Raw genomic sequence first — 21,910 nt, 5'->3', positions numbered from 1 at the left:
TTTTCTGCAACAATGGAAAGCTGGAAACATGTGCTGCAGTATTCAGTAAATATATATATATATATATATATATATATATATATATATATATATATATATATATATATAATTTTTTTTAAAAATTTGTTTATTTATTTATTTATTTATTTATTTTTATTTGGACAACACAAACATTCAAATAGAATTTTCTCCTGATGTGCGTGATTATTTTGTGTGTGACTGTCTCTTTAAATGTTGTGTTGACTCTCAGCAGTGACAGTCTGTGTGGCGTCTCTTCATTAACTCTCAGCTGATCTGAGACCAGTGTGACAGACTGAGCCTCATAATTATACAGTAACTATAAATCTTTCCTTCTCTCTCTCTGTTCACAGTCGGTCACAGCTCTGTCTATTCTTCTCCAGGCCGGCAGCAGTCATATAGTGTTGCTTACAAAATCATGCATATTTTAAGCAAATGTTTGGGCATGTTAGTGATTCTTCACATGGTCAGCCGACACTACTGTAACTGCTGCTGCATGTAAATTAACACATACACTGTGTTTATTCCGAAAGAAATACAGATGAAGGCTGTGACATTAAGATATTCAGGGCCAGATGTGGGACATATTTGCATTTGCCGCTGCTTCTTATGTAGATTTCTGAATATTCGTATGTGCATTTATGTAAGTACATGTCAATCTTAAATGATATTTAGGTTCTGCTTTATTATTTTTTTATTACTATTTTTCATTGGTGGTTTAATGGGCTCAAAATATTTGTCTGTGTCTTTGAGAATAGGTTGATATAATATAATAAATATAATATAATATAATATATTATAAAATAATATAATATAAAATAATATAATTTAATAAAATATAATTTAATATAATATAGTATAATATAGTATAATTTAATATAATATATTATAATATAATATGATATAATATAATTAATATAATATAATATATAATATGATATAATATAATATAATATAATATAATATAATATAATATAATATAATATAATATAATATAATATAAATAAAATAATATAATATAATATAATATAAAATAATATAATTTAATAAAATATAATTTAATATAATATAGTATAATATAGTTTAATTTAATATAATATAATATATTATAATATAATATAATATAATACATCATATAAAATAATATAATAAAATATAATATATTATAATATAATATAATATAATATAATATAATATAATATAATATAATATAATATAATATAATAGGGTGAAAAGTGGCTCAGTGGTTAGCATTGTGGCCTCACAACAAGTAGGTTGCTGGTTGAGTCCCGGCTGGGTCAGTTTGCGTTTCTGTGTGGAGTTTGCATGTTCTCCCTTTGTTGGCGAGGGTTTCCTTTATAAATAATATAATATAATATAATTCGTTCCTCCGGCTTAGTTACTAATTTATCAGGGATCACCACAGCGGAATGAACCAGCAACTACTCCGGCATATGATTTACGCAGTTCATAATATAATTTTTGTTGATATTTATACTTTGCATTAAAAAAATGTAAAAACAAAATGAGAGGTTCAGAGGTTTCCAGTATTAAATGAATAGTATTGGTTCCACAGACGGAGGTTAAGTGGTGTCATGTGTACCCCTGCAATGTTTCACAGTAACTGAAGGCATTCTGGGCTCCTGCTGAATTATAAGGTGAGTTTTCTCCAGATTTCTTTGTATTGAACTTTGTGTAAAGCGAGAGAAACGTTTGTTTGAGTTTCAGCATGCTGTGAGGCTTGTGTTTGTCTCGTGTGCATTATGGATCCTGCAATACCTGCATGTGTTTGCTCATGAAGATTGTATGAATCTGAAAGAACATTTGGATCTTTCCCATGATGCCAAACACACCGACTGAACCAAACCTCAGGCAGCCGCCGGCACTTAACCAAAAACTCTCAATTTGGTCTGTTTTTCTTTATAACACTTCTCCTTTCAGGCTGTAATGCATTATGGACTGCCTTACCCACAATAATCAGGTACATCGTTCCCTCTGGATAATTTACGGAAGCTTTTTAGTACACATCTTTTTAGCAAAGCATTTAATCTGTGGAAGCCCAGTAGGATATGTTCCTTTATGGGCTTGCTGATCACATCCAGGAGGAGATTTATGCGTTAGATCTCCCAAAGACTTTTTTTTTTTGCCCTGAGCTCATGAGATCCTCAAGCCCGGGGCTCCCTTCCGTTTGCAGGGCGAGAGGGGAGTTTGAGCTCAGGTAGATCTGGAGAACTCCCCTACTTGATAACAGTGAATGCAAATTATGAATAACTATGAAGAGAAATATTGCTGATTAATCGCTCATCTATGGTGTCAGTTTGGTTTCGTCAGTTTATTTATGTTACATGTTTTTGGCATGTGGAAGAAAACTAGACAGCCCAGGGAAAACCCACGCAAATACAGGGAGAACATGTAAACTCCACGTGTAACAGAGGCCAGCTAATAAGTGCTGCTCACTCCTCTGACCTCTAAAGGTGCTCTAGCCACAGATGCTAGAGGCCATGGTCTTTAGCCTCCTTGGTAGAGCACCCGATTCCCATGCGGAAGGTCACCGATTCGATACCAGCTCAGAGCAGGTTGGGTGATGTAGGACCAGCAGGGTTACATTGGTGCCGTGACCCAATTGGGAGTGAGGTTTAGGGGAGTGAGTGTAACGGAGGCCAGCTAGAAATTGCTGTGCAGGTAAACCTCACTCCTCTGACCTCTAAAGGTTCTCTAGCGACAGATGCTAGTGGCTGTGGTATTTAGCCTCCTTGGTAGAGCACCCGACTCCCATGCGGAAGGTTGCTGGTTTGATACCAGCTCGGAGCAGGTTGAGTGATGTAGGACCGGCGGGGTTACACACACACAAATGTCAACTTGGCCAAATAAAAACTTGAACCAGTGACAATATTACTGTGAGGAAATGATACTAACAACTGGGTGTCTGTCACCTTATCAAGGAAAGAGAAGGATTAGGGGTGGAAGGGGGGGAATCTTCAAGACAAAGATGGCTAAGGTAAGACACTCTGGTTATTTTAACACAATGGCTGTTTCTCAATATCCATTCTCGTCTGTACTTGCGTTCTTGTGTCCTCGTGAAACGTCATCAACCGTCGCCAAAGTACTGTTCTAATTCAAAGTTCACATCTTGCCAAGTACAGATGAAATTCTTGCTCTGCCCCTTTGGCCAAGGATGCATCGAGAGGTGACTTGTGTGAACTTGCGAAGCTCAGGTATCCCAGCAAGCGCTAATGGCGGAGGAGGAAACCCGCACGGTTTTAAAAATACTCCTTTACTGTGTCACAAAATAAAGTTCTAAGAGTTTTTCAGGCGAATGTAGTTGTTTTAAACTCGAACCGGCTGTTTATTCACAAACATAGCGCGTCTTTAACAATGTGGCTCAACTCATTTTGTGAATATCTAACGGACAGTTTTTTTGTCTTATAAATCTATTATTTGTTCTCAGGTGTATTATTTTGGCAGTGTTATTTTGTTACCTTTTATAATTGTCTTTAATTATGTTACCGTGTTGTACGCTGTTTGTCTTTGTTTACCAAATTGCTTGACGTAATCTTTATTTCTTATTGTGTATAATAACTCATTTTAATTCACAGTTATATGAATATATGTGTACATTTTCTTAAATCAAAAACGTAGATTTATAATATTAATATAATATTAATTAAATCATTTTATTGTTACTGTACAGTGCAACTGATGAATCCATGGTGACGTAAGTGACGTTATAAAGTACACTGCTGTTCCATTTGAAGAAGTTCCCGACTTGTGTCCTCGCGTCCTCGGGAGTTCGTTCTTCCAAGTCTGAACTTGGCAAGTCTGAACTTCCAAGGACGCAAGTCCGACCTTTGCGTATTTGGTATTGAGAAACAGCCAATCTCTGGGCAATTTGTAACTTTTTGATTTAGTGGCTAACTCGTATGCATTCGTACGATCTAATTCATACAATTTAGTACGATTTGCTCATCACCCATGAGGCAATGTTGCAGTAGGTAGTGCTGTCGCCTCAAAGCAAGAAGGTCACTGGTTCGAACTTTGGGTTTCCCCTACAGTCCAAAGACATGTGATACAGGTGAATTGGGTAGGCTAAATTGTCCGTAGTGTATGTGTGTGTGTGTGTGTGTGTGTTTCCCAGAGATGGGTTGCAGCTGGAAGGGCATCCGCTGCGTAAAAACTTGCTGGATAAGTTGTCAGTTCATTCCGCTGTGGCGACCCCGGATAATTAAAGGGACTAAGCCGACAAGAAAATGAATGAATGAATTCTCATCCCCCAATGACGGTTGGGTTTAGGGGACACGTGAAATACTGACATTTCCTCGTGAGATCAGGCTAGTTTATTTATATCAATTTAGGGAATCATCTGATTGGTGGATCATGCATTAGATAATGCGGGAAGCTGCAGTCAATCAAGTATACGCTCCTCTCGAAATGAGTTTATAAATAAACTTTAAATAGCCGTCAGTATTTTAGAATGAGCCTAGATTGAAAATATGTGAACAACGTTTAGTTGCTGTGTTTACATTCAAAGATGTGAATTAGATTTATGCACGACTGAAATATTGCATAAAACATTTACAAATAACGCATTTTAAATAAAATCATAACATCTAATTGAAAAAAAATCACAAAAAAATAAAATGCAAAACATAAACATTGCAGTTTGAAGATTTAAACTCTCATGATGCTGTTATTCATGTTTCTGTCCGCATCCTCGTAATTACGAATTAAGCTGCGGTCACACTGGGCTTTTCCTCCCATAGACTTCCATTCATACGCACGCGAATACGTCAGACCGGAAACGCAAGGTCATGCGCTTGGTTTTGCAGGTTGCTGCGGGGCAAAGTTCAAGCTTGGTCAACTCTAACCTGCGAAATGGCATCACTTGACTGTGTAAGACCAATCGAGGATCAAAACAAGACCTCCCTGGGCAGAAATGTAAAACATGGAGCAATCGCTCGCTTTATCAAATATTTAATAAGCTTGTTTAATCCCGCCCCTTATCGCAGCGCCACCCGACAGAATATAGCACGCTCAAACTCTAATGTGACCGCAGCTTTAGGGTGCGAATTACAGAGGGGTTGACCACCCTACTTAACACTTGATTCCACCTGAAGGGTGTCAAAAAAGATGTATTTAATCTAGCAGATACCCTTCCATCCGCAACCCAGTATTGGGAAACACCCATACACACTCATTCACACACACACTCATACACTACGGCCAGTTTAGTTGATCAATTCCCCTATAGCGCATATGTTTGGACTGTGGGGGAAAACGGAGCACCCAGAGGAAACCCACGCCAACATGGGGAGAACATGCAAACTCCACACAGAAATGCCAACTGATCCAGCCGGGACTCCAACCAGTGTCCTTCTTGCTGTGAGGCCACAGTGCTAACCACTGAGTGCATAATAATTACACTTTAAGCTGAATACAAGTCTCTTGTAAAATAACTGCACTGTAAACATATCTGCTAATGAACAGTTTCAGTGTTTTCTGTTTATTTCTGGTTGTGAATCATCATTATGGGATGTTGATCTCTGCTCTGTTTACTTCTGATGTTGACAAAGTGACTTTAATTGACGTTTTAGTTGTTTTTAATAATAATATAATGTATGAGAATTAATATCTTGGGAAATAAGTGTGCATAATGACAGTAAATGTGCTGCAGTTTATGACAAGGTTTCTGTAGCGTAATATACAACACCAACACACACAATACAGCACTGCACACTATTGCACATGTGCAGAAAAGACACTTTTACACACTTTTCAAGGTTAAAAGTTGTTGGATCAGGATCAAGATCCCATAATGCAACTCAAAAGCAGAAAAAATTGGGGGAAAATAAAAACATGAACCGCATAAACTTTCATTGAGTTCTCATTAATATTGATGACCCTTCCAAATATGGTCAATAAGGACCTTCTGATTCTCGAGGGATTTTATGGAGTAATAAATGAGCATATAAAACCCTTTCTTATACCGTATTTACTTTCTAGATATCAGTGAACAATTTAATTGATTGATCCAGTGCAGTACATGGCACCTTTAATTAACTATTGATCTCATCAAGAGTTAAGCTGCACCAACACTGTTTTGCTGAGTGCACATGTCGGTGTTGACTCTACAGCGACTGTGTTTCAGTGTTTTCATCCCTGTTCTTCAGTGATCTGCCCTTCTGTCCTCTCGACACACATGAGGTGAGGAAGAACAGATAGATTTACAGAGAGCAGGAGACCAGTGCTTGAGTGTCACTGCAGAAAACAGCTCCAGGCTTCAGTTCGGCATCAGAAAACACACAGCGCTCCTCATACCAATGTGATGTACGGGTCATCCAGCGCTGCTCACTCACAGATGTTGGACTTAAACTTTGTTTATGATGCAAATGTTATACATTCCAGAAGGTTTTTCTCTTCACTTCTCCTCTCTCTCTGCTCCTCTCTTGGGTCGCCAAAGTGGAATGAACCATCAACAATTCCAGCATATGTTTTACGCAGCGGATGCCCTTCCAGATGCAACCCAGTACTGGGAAAACACCCAAACACACTCATTTACACACACTCATACACTAGGGCCAATTTAGTTCATCAATTCCCCTATAGCGCATGTGTTTAAACTGTAGGTGAAACCGGAACAACACAGGGAGAACATGCAAACTCCACACAGAAACCCCAACTGACGCAGCAGGGACTTAAACCAGGGACCTTCTTACTGTGAGGCCACAGTGCGACACCACTGAGCCATCGTGATTTGTTCAATGCATGTGTATCTGTTTGCTTGCATGCATGTGTGTGTGTGTCTGCGCATGCATGTGTGTTTTTGTGTATGTGTTAGTACGAGTGTGATTGCGCAATGTGCATGCATGGAAGTGTGTTTTTGTGTGCGTTTGTGGGCATGCATGATTGTGTTTGTGAAATGTGCATACATGTGTGTGTGTGTGTGTGTGTGTATGCACGAGTTTGTGCATGTGTGTGGGAGTGTGTATTTGTGTTTTTGTGTGTGCAATATGCGAGCATGTGTGTGCGTGCACGTGAGTGTGTGCGTGCATGTTCATGAGAATGAGCACATGTGTGTTTGTGTGAGCAATGTGTGAGTGTGTAAATGTTTGTGTGTGTGTGTGTGTGTGTATGTATATCCAATGCACATGCATGGCAGTGTGTACATGTTTGTGTGTGCATGCATGTGTTTATGTGTTTCTATGTGTCAATGTGTGTGTGTGTGTGTGTGTGTGTGCGTGTGTGTGTGTGTGCATTTGCACTCTGCATGTGTTGGAGCGTTTCTCTGTGTGTGTTTGTGTGTGCAATGTTCAAGAGATGGTGCATGTTTGTTTGTGTGCATGTGTGTGCAATGTGTGTGCGGGATTGTGTGTGCATAAATTGCTTGTGTGTGTGTGTGCGCTTATGTGTGGGTCCAATGCTCATGCATGTGGCAGTGTGTGAATAACAGTGTGTGAGTGGCAGTGTGTGTATGCAATCTGTGTGTCTATGTATTTCTATGTGCCTACGTGTGTGTGTGTGTGTGTGTGTGTGTGTGTGTGTGTGTGTGTGTGTGTGTGTGTGTGTGTGTGTGTGTGTATATGTGCGTTTGCAATCTGCATGTGTGGGAGTGTTTCTGTGCGAGTATGCGTTTTTGTGTTATATGTTCAGGAGATGGTGCACATGTGTGTTTGTGTGCAATGTTTATGTGATGAAGCACGTGTGCTGTATGTGTTTGTGTGTGCGTGTGTGAAGCAGAAGGTCACTGTAGGACAGTCAGGACTGTTAAAGGTGTGATCAGCTCCTTCCCTGAGCATCATCAGTTTGCTCCTGCCACACACACACACACACACACACACACACACACACACACAAACACACAAACACACACACACACACACACACACACTAACACACGTATCACTGCCCGTTTAATCGCTCACATCTTAATGGACTTCTCACTTATAGGCTTCACTGAACTCTGTCCAGGATGTTTCATCTAAAAGCCCGTTGGGGAGATAGAAATGGACATCCGGCACAAATGTGAAGCCAGTGTAGATGCAGGATCAGATTGTCTGATCCCAGAAGATTTGATTTTAAAAGCAGTTAACAGAAATATGTTCTGCTAACCTTCACATCAGGGTATTAAATTGTTCTGTCAATCTTTTAGGTATTAAAAGAAGTCTTTCTAACACTAATAACTAGGGATGTAACGGTATTGTAAATACCGTCATACCGCAATATTAATTTTTTTCGATATTATCGAAGTCGCATGACTCGGTAAAACTATAGGTCTTCTGAGAAAATTTGCTCAGGCGAATGAAGCGAACGGGAGGTAGCTGAAACTTCATTTCCCATCAGCCCCGGCGTGGCCATAATCCTTTGCGGTCTGTTGTCGCTACAGATCCAGTAATGCGGAAATGGAGTGTGCTGCTAGTAGCGGAGATGAAAAAAAGATGGAAATGATCGAACCTAAAGCGGGTGTTGTCGCCGCGCGCGTGCTGAATAGCGGTGCTGTCGCGCGCGTTCTGATCAGCTGTGTTGTGGCGCGCGTATTGTAAAGCGCCGAGGGGGGGTTGAGCGCGCATATTCAAGAGAGGTGTTGTCGCGCGCCTACTGAAGGGCTGGACTGGACGGAGGTTGTGTCGCGTCGCGGGGGCACTTTTGATCGTTTTGGAAGGGCATTTTCTATCCAAGACTATAAAGGGCATGCGCACTGCACAGGTTGAGCCCTATGTGTGCATTTGCCTGCAAGTTGGGGAATACGACTAATAACAGTCATGGGGACTGCAGAAACACAGCACACTGTTCAGATTGATGCAGACATTGACTTGTACCGCAAAGAGATCTCTATCTCACTCATGGTTTGTCTTCTCAAGTGGGGGAAAGACAATGCACAACGTTACCCACTGCTGTCAACCTGGGCCAAGTCATATCTCTCTTGTCCCAGAAACCTCAGTCCCAAATGAGAGGGTTTTTTTCTGTTGCAGGGGACATTGTAAATACCCAGAGATACCAGCTTTTACCAGATTATAGTTATATGATAATTTTCGTTTAAACCCATCTCTATCTAAGTGAGTGAGTGATTAAATGTTGAATGTGATGAGTTTTCAACAATACTAAATTGAAACTTTATTTTTTTACATGGTTTAATAATTTTTTGTTATTAAAATTGAAGTTAGTGTTTCAAAGCTTACAGATAGATGACTAATTTGTATGTCATTGACACTTTTGGCACTTTTTTGGAGTATTTTCATAAGTTTTTTTTTTCCTGTAAATGATTCATTAAATACCGTACCGTGACATTCATACCGAGGTATTACCGAACCGTGAAATTCTGATACCGTTACATCCCTACTAATAACAGATAGCTAATTACCAAGAATAAGGGGAACGTCACTTCTGAATGACACTTGTCAGACTACAGCGTTTAAGAGAGCAGATGATCTTGTTCTCTGTGTTCTTTTGTTCAGCGGTGAAGCAGAAAGCTCTCGCCTCGCCTCTCAGATCTGTCAAGGTATCAGGAAAATAATTAATGAAAACACAAGGCTTGAGCTGATTGAATCTGCCGTGAGTTAAACGCTGCATACTGAGCAGATCGCCAGCGTCTCTGCTGAAATAATCTCACTGGGTTTGAACACAGAGCCACACACATAAACAAGTACTATAGTAATGTAGAGTAAATATAATGTTTTGAAGCATACTTTAGTAAAGAATATTATACTGTATATATTATAGCATGTACAACTCTGTTAATGAATGCTTTAGCATACTGTAGGGAGCTGTTCCAGGCATGTCCCATCGGGAGGCGGCCTCAGGGAAGACCCAGGACACGCTGGGGGGACTACGTCTCTTGGCTGGCCTGGGAACGCCTCGGGATCCCCTGGGAGGAGCTGGAGGAAGTGTCTGGGAATAGGGAAGTCTGGGGTTCTCTCCTAAGACTGCTGTCCCCGCGACCCGGCCCCGGAAAAGTAGCAGAAGATGAATGAATTGTGTTACCATAGCAACTACAGAATCACCATAATTCCTATAGTCGTTGTGTTACCATAGCAACTACAGAATCACCATAATTCCTATAGTCGTTGTGTCACGATAGCAACTACAGAATCACTATAATTCCTATAGCCGTTGTGTTATCATAGCAACTACAGAATCACCATAATTCCTATAGCCATTGTGTTACCATATCACCATAATTCCTATAGTCGTTGTGTTACCATAGCAACTACAGAATCACCATAATTCCTATAGTCGTTGTGTTACCATAGCAACTACAGAATCACTATAATTCCTATAGTCATTGTGTTACCATAGCAACTTCAGAATCACTATAATTCTTATAGTCGTTGTGTTACCATAGCAACTACAGAATCACCACAACAGATTAATTCCTATAGTTGTTGTGTTACCATAGCAACTACAGAATCACTATAATTCCTATGGTTGTTGTGTTACCATAGCAACTACAGAATCACCATAATTCCTATAGCCGTTGTGTTACCATAGCAACTACAGAATCACTATAATTCCTATAGCCGTTGTGTTATCATAGCAACTACAGAATCACCATAATTCCTATAGTCGTTGTGTTACCATAGCAACTACAGAATCACCATAATTCCTATAGTTGTTGTGTTACCATAGCAACTACAGAATCACCATAATTCCTATAGTCGTTGTGTTACCATAGCAACTACAGAATCACTATAATTCCTATAGTCATTGTGTTACCATAGCAACTACAGAATCACTATAATTCCTATAGTCGTTGTGTTACCATAGCAACTACAGAATCACCACAACAGATTAATTCCTATAGTTGTTGTGTTACCATAGCAACTAAAGAATCACTATAATTCCTATGGTTGTTGTGTTACCATAGCAACTACAGATTCACCACAAGAGATTGATTCCTATAGTTGGAGTGTTAGTTGTGTTCTGTGCTTAATTTGTGAATTGCGAGGTCCCGGAACAGATCGCGGTAACAGATCCGGCATGCTACCCAAGGATGTAGCAGTGTCGCGCAAGAAAGTGGAGAGCGCTTGGGGGTTGTTGAAGATGGGGTATGGGGGAATGTGGGGCATTGGATGGCGGAGGGGTGTTGCAGAGGAAAGAAGAACAACGCACAGGCGAGGAGTGCCGTTGAGGAGAGGGACTGGCAAAATGAGGTGCCGAATCTGGTGTCTTCTGGCACAAATTAAGCTCTGGTAGTGTTACCATAGCAACAATAGTCACCACAACAAATTGATTCATATAGTTGTTGAGTTAGTTGTGTTACCATAGCAACTACAGACTAACCACAACAAATTAATTCCTATAGTTGTTGTGTTACCATAGCGACTGTACAATCCCCACAACAGGTTTATTCCTATAGTGGTCGTGTTGCCATGGCAACAATTATCACCACAACAGATTGATTCATATAGTTATCATGTTAGTTGTGTTACCATAGCAACTATAAAATCAGCACAACAGATTAATTCCTATAGTTGTCGTGTTACCACAGCAACTACAAAATCACCACAACAGATTGATTATAATAGTTGTTGTGTTAGTTGTGTTACCATAGCAACTACAGAATCACACAACAGATTAATTCTTATAGTTGTTGTGTTACCATAGAAATTATAGAATTATAATTCCTATAGTTGTTACCATATCAATTATAGAATCACCACAATCCCTATTGACCTTATTCTAAAATGCGGAAGTGCGCCTGTTTTCGCTATTGTCTTAGAACTTCCGTTTCAGTCGCCTATGGGAGAGATCACAAGGAATAATAAACGGCAAAAAACGGTCAAACTACTTGCTCTACAAACAAATGTTTGCATGACTATACAGACCAAGTAGAATAATATAACAAGAAAATATCAGTTCACAACATCAAACAGCGAAACGAGCAGTTTTTAATTTCTAAAAATGAATGGAAGTGAATGAGACCGGAAGTCTCGTGCCAAAAAGATTCAAATGGCAGCGCCCGCTCGTCTGCGGAGAATAAGGTCAATAGTTGCTGTGTTACCACAGCAACTGTAGAATCACCACAACAGATTAATTCCTATAGTACTTGTGTTACCATAGCAACTATAAAATCAGCACAACAGATTGATTCCAATAGTTGTTACCATAGCAACTACAGAATCACACAACAGATTAATTCTTACAGTTGTTGTGTTACCATAGAAACTATAGAATCATAATTCCTATAGTTCAATTCAATTCAATTCAGCTTTATTTGTATAGCGCTTTTACAATGTAGATTGTGTCAAAGCAGCTTCACATAAATGGTCATAGTAACTGGAACAGTGTGGTTCAGGTTTTAGTGTTTAAGTTCAGTTCAGTTCAGTTTAGCTCAGTTCAGTGTGATTTAATCATTACTGAGAGTTCAAACACTGAAGAGCAAATTCATCGATGCGCAGCTTTACCAATCCTGAACCATGCGAGGCAGTGGCGACAGCGGAGAGGGAAAAAAAACTTCACCTGATGGGAGTGAAATATAGTTGTTGTTACCATAGCAACTATAGAATCACCCCAACAGATGAATTGAAGTACTTTACTATAGTATTGTTCAAAAACTCCACAGTATGTACCCTACACTACTACAGTATTTCTTCATGTGGGACTAATACACACTCTGCTATTCAAACTATCTGAACACAACTTGTATCATTTGCATAATTTTGTCATTGTTCACATTGTTTCTGATCTGTTTAATCGAACAGAGATCTGCTTGAGTGAACATGAGTTTCTCTGGTTTCACATCAGCTCTTAAAGCTTCATAACGTCAAGTTCAATGATCCAAAACAAACTCAAATGAGTTCAGAGATAACCAGCACACATTTCATCTCGACAGTGTTTAAAAGGTGAAAATGACTGCAGCGCTGTGACATAAACCAAACCCTATTGGCTGTTAGGAGCTACTCCATGTCCAGCCCTGTCTTCCTGTTTCAGTTGAAATTACATCAAACTTTGAATACCAAACGCACATTTCAAACCACATCAGTCAACTTTAATCTCTATAATGTTTCAAAAGTGAAAGTGTACTGAATTGGCTTTGTTAAGGACAAATAAGCACTGACCAAGTACTACTTACTAGATGAGACAGATATTTAGGCAGGATAACATATATTAAATGCATATTCATTCATTCATTCATTCATTCATTCATTCATTCATTCATTCATTCATTTTCAGCTTAGTCCCTTTATTTATCAGAGGTCACTATAGTGGAATGAACCGCCATCTTATCCAGCATATGTTTTACACAGAGAATGCCCTTACAGCTGGGTACATACATACATGATGATGAAGATGATCAGCACATGTTTGATTGACAGCTCAGTGATGGAGCAGGTTTTCCCATCATGCTCCTCTTCCTGAAACACCGTTCATGCAAATAAATGTCCTCATTACTGACCTCGAATAGGTCTGATTTTACAGAGAATCCTCCTGGGCTACATATGGGACAGGCACCATTTATTTGCAGGATCAAAGTCATTTTGGTAAGATTGTGAATTGTCAATCACATCTGTCCATCATCTGCACTGCTATATTACTGACTATAATATATCCCGACAGATTGATTATGAGTACAAACAGGACCGTCTGTTGTAGTATTCATCGGGTGCTCTGTTGACAGCTTTAAATGGTTATATTATTATACATTATCTATAATAATAATAATAATAATGACAATAATAAGCCAAAAAATTAAGTAAACAAGTAAATAACAGTGTGAGAATGTGGTAAAATCTGAAAATATGGTAAAAATCATGGACGATGTCGAAATAAGAGATCCTAAAAAGTGTACACAGTGGCCTGTGGTGGAATATAAAAAAACGTAGCTCTAGAAATGTATATAGCGGTGCGTTATCAGAACGATCCTGGGTTGTCTTCAAGATACTAGTATTCAGCTTAAAGTGACATTTAGGGAGCTTTCACACAAGCACTTTTGGTCCGCACCCGTTTTCGTTTGACATCATAGTACGGTACGTTTAGCTAGTGTGAACGTGTCTTCTGAACTCGGGTGTGCACCCGTGAACCATACCCGAGTCCGCCTGAGAGAGGTGGTCTGGGGTACGGTTCATGCGAACTCTAGTACCGTTCACTTCTGATGTGAATGCAATCATACCAAATCACGGAAGTGAACTGCCAACTGTACAACAAACTGTCTTCCTTCGTGTTTGTGTGTGTGTCACGTTTCGTACCTTGGTGACATGCGCGGGACTGAGCCAGAGCAAACACAGTGATACACAGTGATGTGTGCTTGTCTCCTCCAAAAACAGCTTCTGCAGACACTGTGTGATGTTCTGAATGTTTATAAAATGTTTGCAACAGATGGACACGAGTCGCTTTCTGTATGTCCGAAACCAAAAGCTTCAGTAAAAGCAGAATGACCGCGATGTGCGGACGTCTTTCCATTTCGGCGCATGCTTTCGTGACTGTCATCTAGCAACGGCCGTAAACAAAACTGTCAGGGTTCTGCCACTCTGGTCTTGTAAATTCTTGTTTTGGTGGCAGAGCTCGGACACTACCCATGTCTGGTCCTGTTTCTGTCTCTGTGTGTGCGCGCGCCGTCGTAGGTGTACGCAGAGTGTGCGCGCTCCTGCTTGACGCGGCCGCGCGCGCTCTGCGTCCCTCAGACGTGTGCGCTCTTGTACTCGTGTTTGTGTTTTCGTCTGTCTGCAGCATGGTGTTTCATTCCCAGCGTCTCAGTCTTGTTGGTTTCGGTTTTGGTCGGCGCTGGGATGAAGCATGCACGCTGCGTGTGTGAGCGCACGGTGAGTGTTTTCATTCATCGTGTGCTCGTGTCTTGCATCTCTTGTCAAAGCACGTGGCTTGGTGTTTACATTGTGGTCACGTGCTTTTGTCGTGTGCTTCAGTGCTGTGCTCGTCTTGTCATGAACATGCGGTTAATGAGTTCTCTCATTGGCTGCATGTTCTTGTCCTGTGTTATGTGAGCGCATGGCTTGTGTTGTCTCTCTGTGTCATGCGCTCTCCCGTCTATTGTCTAGTCCCACCCTCCTGGTTTACTCATTATTAGTTTGTCGTGTTCACTTGTGTGTCAATTTACTTTTTGCCTTATAATCCCCCTCATGTTTTCAGTCCTTTGCCAGTTCGTCGTCGATAGTTTCCTGTCTTGTTGTGTCCAGCCCTGTCTTGTCCTGCCAGTCCAGTCAAGTTTGTTTGTTCGTTTATTTGTTTTATTAGAGTTTTCCCACTCGGGGTTGTTTGTTTTACCTTTTTGTTTTTATTTTATTATTAATAAATACCCATTGTTTCTTTGCACTTGAGTCCTCGCTCCTTTTCCCCACCTCGACCGTGACAAAAACAGCCGCTCGATGATGCAAGCGTACCAGGGTTCAGACGGAAAAAAGACAGTGTGAACACAAACCAACCGAGGAGGTGGCAGGGGGAGACAATCGAACTTGGATACGGTCCAGAACCAAGTGTGAAAGCACCCTAAAAGGCCTAACTAGGGTAATCACACTCTCAGAAATACAGGTACGCGAGCTGTCACTGGGGTGGTACCTTTACTAAAGATACACATTTGTACTTGAAGGGTACATATTGGTACCTTAAAGGTATATATTAGTACCAAAATATTTTAAGAGGAACATTTTTGTACTTTTTAGGTACTAATATGTACCCATAAAGTATTAATATGGACCTTTTAGGTACAAATTTGTACCTTTTGTTAAGGTACCACCCCAGTGACAGCTCTCATATCTTTATTTCTGAGAGTGTAGGTTAACAAGGCAAAGCAGAGTAATCAGGCAGGTCACTGTATAACATAAAAAAGAGGCTAATAAAATCAACACAGGCTGATTGTGGACACAGATATGTACCTGGGGCTACATCTGGCTGCATTTTGTCGTTAAAAGCGAACACTATGGGGCGGTATGACACCGACAGCTTCTGTTCTTTTGGCGCTCCCGCTGACTGATTTCCTCCGTATGCCATGTAACTTGCTATGTACGTTGGCAGACTTGAGACGCAGAGAGGAGTTGACCAAGACGAAAAGGTTTGAGTCCAGCAAGCAACTTTTCCAGAAAGCAGGTAAAACAAAAACAGAAGCCAAAAGATAAAATCAACAAGTAAATAACAGGGTGAGAATGTGGTAAAATCTGAAAATGTGGTACAAATCAGATAAGGGCTTTACTTTTTCTGGATTGCTATTTAAAAGTGTCGTTTGGGTTCAATCAGTGCTTTTTAAAATACTATTGGTTGGGTTTAGGGAAGGAGAAGGGTGGGTCAGTAAGTCAGTCGACAGCGGCCTCTGGTGGATTTACGCGAGAACAGCAGGCACCAATGGCACTCACGAGATTTAAAAAAAAGAGATCTTAAAAAGCGTACACAGCGGCCTCTGGTGGATTAGCTAAAACAAAATCTGCAATAAAACATAGCTCCTGGGATGTATTTGGTGCTCTCCAGAAATGTGATCATTTTTTTTTTTTTGTATGAGCCTGGGTTGTCTTCAAAATACTAATATTCAGCTTACAGTGACATTTAAAGGCTTAACTAGGTTACCTATGCAAGTCATTGTGTAACATAAAAACGGAGCTAATAAAATCTACACAGGCTGAATGTGGATATGTATGTGATTGTGGACACAGATATGTACCTGGGGCTACATCTGGCTGCCTTTTGTCTTTAAAAGCGAACACTATGAGGCGGTATGACACTGACAGCTTCAGTTCTTTTTGTGCTATGGCTGACTGATTACCTCCGTATGGACGGCTTTTCCAGTGTTACCAGTTTGCCCAGTAGCTTGACACATACACCGGCGGTCTTGGGATGCAGAACAGAGTAAACCGCGATGACAGGGTTCTATTTAGGCAAAGAACGGTTCAAGAGACCAAGCAAAACAAAAGCAAAAAACAAAATAAATAACAGGCTGAAAACACGTTATGAAACATGAAAGCGTGGTAAAATCTTGCGAGTGCGACAGCTTTCCTTTTCAAGATTGCTTTTAAAAGCACTATCGGTTGGGTTTAGGGAAGGAAAAGCCTGGGTCAATCGAGGCAGAAGTAGCCTTGGGTATGTATTTTGCACTATCCAGAAATGTAGACCTGGGTACATATTCACAATGAGCCTCGGTTGAATAATTTGGACCTTAAAAAATTAAAATTCTATTTAAAAAAGTCAAAAACTGCATTTATTTCAGCCAAACTTAAAGAAATAAGACTTTCTCCAAAATAAAAAATATACATACTGTGAAAGATTTCTTGCTTTGTAAAACATCACTTCAGAAATATGGCAAAAAGAATAAAAAATATATACTTTTGGCTAAAACACAGAGGAAGAGCATCATCTATATCAGTGCAGTGAGGCAGATGTAAAGAGAGAGCTGGATATAATCGAAAGCGTCTCTCGTGTCCGCTCACATCACACACACGTAACTCACACACACATTACGCACACACACGTAACACTCGTGTTCAGGTTTTGGCTGTAATGAGTCGTCTGAGAGCTTTGAAATGTCACTTCTTATATAAGTTGTGCATCAGACTAACACGATTGTGAAAAAGCCGTATGTTAAAGAGTCATCAGTCCGTCTAACGTCTGACAAGACACACAACCAAAGCAGAGAAACACTTACACACACACACACACAGTCTGATCCCCTTTCCTCCTAAGACAAAAACCTGTTGGTCTGGAGCTCCACATGGTCAAAATACAGTACATGGCCAGCTGCTGTGTCTAAATCTTTGCTCCCTTATGCCAATACCAAACGTCAGTTTTAATGGTACCAGCAGTGTAAATCTTGGACGATGTGAAACATGTAATGTTCTCTGATGAGTCCACCTTCACTGTCTTTCCCACATCTGGGAGAGTTACGGTGTGGAGAAGCCCCAAAGAAGCAGCCCACCCAGACTGCTGATGCCCAGAGTGAAGCATGGGGGGGGATCAGTGATGGTTTGGGCTCAATATCATAGCATTATAGGCCCAACACTTGTGCAAGGTAGCTGGGCCACTGCCAAGGACTACCCAACCACTCTGGCGGACCATGTGACCCAATAGGTCAAACATTGTATTCTGAAGGCGGTGCTGTGTATCAGGATAATGCACAATTACACACAGCAAGACTGGAGACAGTGGGGTTTGATGGACATGAAATCCAAGTTGAACATCTCCCATGGCCTGCACAGTACCCAGTTGTAAACATTATTGAGCAGTTTGAGTTGTTTTGAATAAGGAAGTCAGGAAAATGTATCCTCCAGCAGCATCACTGTAGAGACCGGGCCCTCTTTTCTAAAGAACAGCTCAAAATCCCTCTGCAGGGCTTGTGTCTGTCATTCCCAACACCAACGGATCCTGTATTGGCCACAAAAGGAGGCCCTGCACCATATTAATAGATTATTGTGCTCTAAAACCAGACCTTTCCATTTCATTGTCCACTTATTATGTCATATACCAGGGGTCACCAAACTTGTTGCTGTAGGTCTGGTGTCCTGCAGATTTTCGCTCCAACCCTAATCAAACACACCTGAACAAGCTAATCAAGTTCTTACTACTTGAAACACCCAGGCAGGTGTGTTGAGGCAAGTTGGAGCTAAACCCTGCAGGGACACCGGTCCTCCAGGACCAGGACCCCTGTCATATACTATACAAATCATTCCACATCAATCCACAAAGTTCCCACATAGCAAAATGTCTTTGGCCCAGCTCTGGCCCACACAATCAGGTTTTGCTTGGCCCACATGCCACAGTGAATTACGGTACATGACTGGACCAAATCTGGCTTCCAGACAAGGGCCAAACACAGACCATATCTGGGTCAAGTCTCAGCCAAGTTAATAACTCATAACTGGGCCTGAACTGGGCCAGATAGGTTGGTGTGTCACGACTGCAATGAAATTGATAAACCCATGGAGTGATGCGCTTTAGGCACACTATGGGCACACTTTTTCTCAAAGTGACCTGATTGGTAGAATTTTTTCTCTTTACTCAAAAATGATTTTAGTGTATTTTAAATGTGGGTCAAGACTGGCCAAACTCACATGGCCCACTTATCAAATTTTTAAATCTGGGCCAAATACTACGTTTTTCATCTGGCCCAAATCTTGTGTGCCGCCTTAAAAACGGTGCCACCTCTGCCAAACCCGGGCCATGTTTGGCCCACATGCTGTATGCCAGTGTCGGATGAATGCCGGCTGTGCCAGCTTTATGCCAAATCTGGGCCAGAACTCTTTGCTACTAGGGTTGTTACAAAATTCATCACAGAAATGTCTGAAGTGGTCAGCAGGTTCTGTCGGGCCTTGCTGATAATGATTAACTGTCAGTGTATAACCAAGGATTGTTGTAAACAGTGACTAATTTTCAAAGCTTAAGTCTTTTTAACCAGACAGTTCCTCCGGATCAAATAAGACTGCTGGTAAAAACACACAGTGAAAGTAAACAAGACTAATCTGTGCCGCCTCCGATCTTTAGGTGAAGAGGTTACGGATTGAGCTTGTTCCTCGCTGATTAATGATCTATAAAGTTTCTGCTCCCTGAGACAATTACTCTGCCCGGCTACTGATTACGCTGATCTGAGGACTCTGCTAATTGCCAATTAACACAACCTGGTCAATAAGTCTTTCAGACCTGTGATTGTGCTTGAGAAGATGCTATATGTGTCTCTGTGTGTGTGTTTGTGTGCGTGCGTGCGTGCGTGCGTGCGTGCATGCGTGTGTGTACTAGGAGGGAATGCAGATGTGTGTTGGTTATGAGCAGGGCTGAACAGAATCTGCAGACATTTTTTGCTATATCTGCACAGAATTTTATCAAATATCTGCAGATTTAAAGATGAGGGTGAAGTAACATGCAATTTCTCTGACTCAATAGGGATACAAAACATATACACAGTTGAATTCAACATTATTCACCCTTCTGTGAACTTGTTTTCTTGTTTAAATCTTTCTCAAATGGGCGATGCAGTGGCGCAGTAGGTAGTTGGCGTTTCTGTGTGGAGTTTGCATGTTCTCCCTGCGTTCGTGTGGGTTTCCTCCGGGTGCTCCGGTTTTCCCCACAGTTCAAAGACGTGCAACAAATATACTCTAAAAACCACTGTGGCAACCCCTGATGAAAAAAGGGACCAAGCTGAAAGAAAATGAACGAATGAAAACTGCATTGCACATGAATCATATAAATATTTGCAATCATAAATAAGCATTCATTCATTCAGTTCATTTTATTTTCGACTTAGTCCCTTTATTAATCTGGGGTCGCCACAGCGGAATGAACCGCCAACTTATCCAGCGTGTATTACGCAGCAGATGCCCATCCAGCTGCAAGCCATTGCTGGGAAACACCCATACACTCTCATACACACACACACTACGGACTATTTAGCCTACCCAATTCCCTTATAGTGCATGTGTTTGGACTTGTAGAAGAAACCCACGGCAACACGAGGAGAACATGCAAACTCCACACAGAAACGCCAACTGACCTAGCCGGGGCTTAAACCAGTGACCTTCTTGATGTGAGGCAACAGCGCTACCCACTGCACCACCGCGTCGTCTATATAAGCATTAGTCAATGATAATCAAATAATCAACTTTTCCCTTTTACTTTACATGCAACACGTGCAAATACAGAAATGCTCTGCAAATAATTTACACATCAGAAATCTGTCGGGAGACCACAGAAAGTGACAAGCCTGGCTGTCAGAAATCTGAAAGGTGAGTGTTTTACATTTTATTTTAATGTCCTGATCAATAATAATGTTCTGAAATAATTTTAACACAATAGACCTTTTACGCACTTCCGCATTTTTCGAACGGAAATACGTCAATGTAGTGCATTAGAACTTCCTGTTATCATGGCGGCAGATACGAAAAATGGCAGAGTCGAAGAATCGCAGTTTCTGTTGTGTTCCAGGCTGTTCGTCTTCTAACCAAAAACAGCCCTACCTTTCATTTCATTCTTTTCCTGTGGATCCAAACCTGAAACCCAAAAGGATACAGGCGATCTGAAGAGAGGAAGGGCATAGTTTTCATGTAAAAACAGGTAGCACCTATGTCTGCAGCCAGCACTTCGCTCCGGATGATTACAGTGGTGGCTGCATCATTCGTCTCCTGAAGAGTGATGTTGTCCCGAGCCTATTCCCTTGGAACAACTTTACAGCTCCTTTGAGAAGGGAGTCAGTATATGACAGAACCTACAAACGTCAGTCTAAACAGCTATGCTGTGAAGATAGCGACATGGTGCAGTAAGGATGGATCACGACTACGTGACACACCCACCTGCATTGAGGTAAAGTTGGTTTTATATTCACACATTCCTTCATTTAGAAGTCTCTATGTTGTTTAACATGTTACTTTGAATATTCGATCGAAATTAGCATGCAAACATGACTTGAAAACAACATTAACACTGATTATTTGACTGTAAACAGTGTTGTACTTTGATAGTCATTGGCTGCTAATATGATTTCGCTATTTAGAGTTTGCAAATAACACTTTAAAGAAATTATTTTGTTAAGGGGAATGTCAGGGGTGTGAATGGGAAATGGGGAAAAAGGGGCGAGGACTCAAATGCAGGGAAATGGGATTTTATTAAATAATAAAAATAAAATAAAATGCAAAATAAACTACCCCGAGGGGGAAAACATTAACAAAACAAATACATTCACATACAAACAGGACTGGGCAAACTGGCAAGGATGAGGACTGGAAACACAACAGGACTAGACTTCAAACGACGAAATGTGATGACGAACTGGCACAGGACAGCAAATGTGAGGGGTATATAAACTGTAGAAAATTAACACACAAACAGGTGAACACAATTAACTAATAATGGGTTAACAAGGAGGGTGGGACTAGACAATAGAGCGCATGACACAGAGAGACAACACAAGCCATGTGCTCACTTAACAGGACAAGAACATGCAGCCAATGAGAGAACTCATTAACCGCATGTTCATGAC

The 21,910-nt window shown here is 40.7% G+C and overlaps 1 protein-coding gene and 1 long non-coding RNA gene across 2 annotated transcripts in view; both read left to right on the top strand.

Moving 5' to 3' along the window:
- inpp5a (inositol polyphosphate-5-phosphatase A) overlaps window positions 1–21,910 on the top strand; it is a 639,159-nt gene that overhangs the window by 571,913 nt on the left and 45,336 nt on the right. The window lies entirely within an intron of this gene.
- LOC147841231 (uncharacterized) lies at window positions 10,831–13,118 on the top strand. The gene is made up of 3 exons (XR_015506570.1): window positions 10,831–11,265; window positions 11,315–12,199; window positions 12,492–13,118. It is a non-coding gene; the product is annotated as an uncharacterized LOC147841231 (long non-coding RNA).

This window comes from Danio rerio, chromosome 13 (assembly GCF_052040795.2).
Source record: "Danio rerio strain M-AB ecotype USA chromosome 13, GRCz13ab, whole genome shotgun sequence".
Taxonomy (NCBI): Eukaryota; Metazoa; Chordata; class Actinopteri; order Cypriniformes; family Danionidae; genus Danio; species Danio rerio.
Note: the sequence above shows the minus strand (reverse complement) of the source record. Positions and strands in the feature narration are given on the sequence as shown.